The 1,411-nt window shown below is 51.2% G+C and overlaps 1 non-coding gene across 1 annotated transcript; it reads right to left on the reverse strand.

Moving 5' to 3' along the window:
- Nucleotides 1-564: 564 nt before the first annotated feature.
- LOC119975293 lies at nucleotides 565-670 on the reverse strand. The gene has a single exon (XR_005462711.1). It is a non-coding gene; the product is annotated as a U6 spliceosomal RNA (small nuclear RNA).
- Nucleotides 671-1,411: the final 741 nt, after the last annotated feature.

Here is a 1,411-nt window from a genome sequence, read left to right on the forward strand (position 1 = left end):
TGTTGATACTGCGACCTACTTAGCTGAGCAATCTCGCCAGTTTTCTGGACCCGGGTTTGGATTTCTTTGATTCGCCATCCCACTGTTTGGGTGGTTAGACACATTTGATGCTGGTGTTGAAGACTGAAACCAATACGCTGAATCAACGCGTTATTCTTTTTTTTTTGAATTTAGAGTACCAAATTCTTTTCTTTTCCAATTTAGCGTAGCTGATCCACCTACTCTGCACATCTTTTTGGGTTGTGGGGGGGCGAGACCCAGGCAGACACGGGGAGAATGTGCAAACTCTGCACGGATAGTGACCCGGGGCCGGGATCGAACCCGGGTCCTCGGCGCCGTGAGGCAGCAGTGCTAACCACTGCACCACCGTGTCGCCCCGAATGCGTTACTTCTTCCGGGCCAACAATACCATGGAAAACAAGTGGCAGACGGTCATACTGTTGATGGTCTGTGGACCGCAGACGTTCGGGGTGATCTGGAGTCTCACGTACCTGGCGACGCCGGAACATGAATATTAGACCAGCTCGTGACACTTGTGGTGCAACCCAACCCCATCGATAATCGTTCAAAGGCAGACGCTTCACGAATTTGCGTGTCATCCTTGTGCTGGCCCAGGCTAATCTTCTCTGAATCATTCCAATTTTAGTATATGTGCTGCTGAAGCGAGCATGATAATCGTTCAAAGATATCAGGTTAATTTGGCGGAAAGGTCCACCGGTGAGTCCATCACCGAGTTTGGATCTCGCTTACGGAGGATAACCGTGTTTTGTAATGATGGAACTGTTTTGTCCGATATGTTCTGCGATCGCTTGGCCTGCGGTATCAATAATGTGTAAACTCAGAAAAGAACTTTTGGCCAAAGTCGCCCTGACTTTCCAGCAGTTGCTCCAGATCCCCCTGACCCAAGAAAGCGTGGAATGCGGTACCCAGGAGATACAAGGGATGGAGGTGAACCTTTTGGGGCATCACCTCTCACATGGCATCCCTGTGGCTTGTACTGTACACGGCTGCGACTCCGGCCTCTGGGTCACATGGTGTCTGGCGGTTTGTGTACAGCACTGAGCATATGCCCGGAGGTTTTCCAGCCTGGTTTCGGTGCCATTAAAGGGGCCGTGACTAAAATCCAGGTGGAGCCGGAAGCCCAGCCCCGATATTTTCATGCCAGCCCGGTTCTCTATACTATGGTGGAGAAGGTTGAGACCTAACTGTGGTATTTGGAAGTGTGGGCACCATTAGACCTGTGCACATCGCTGACTGGGCTACACCAGTGGTGAATGAAGCCGGGTAAGACAGTCCGCTTCTGCGGAGACTATAATTTGACGGTGAACGCGGCTTCGAGATTGGACCGTGACCCTTTACCTCGCATCGAGGATTCTTTAGGCCTGTGGCAGCACGTTTGCGAATTTGGACA

The sequence above is a fragment of the Scyliorhinus canicula genome, chromosome 12, assembly GCF_902713615.1.
Source record: "Scyliorhinus canicula chromosome 12, sScyCan1.1, whole genome shotgun sequence".
NCBI lineage: Eukaryota > Metazoa > Chordata > Chondrichthyes > Carcharhiniformes > Scyliorhinidae > Scyliorhinus > Scyliorhinus canicula.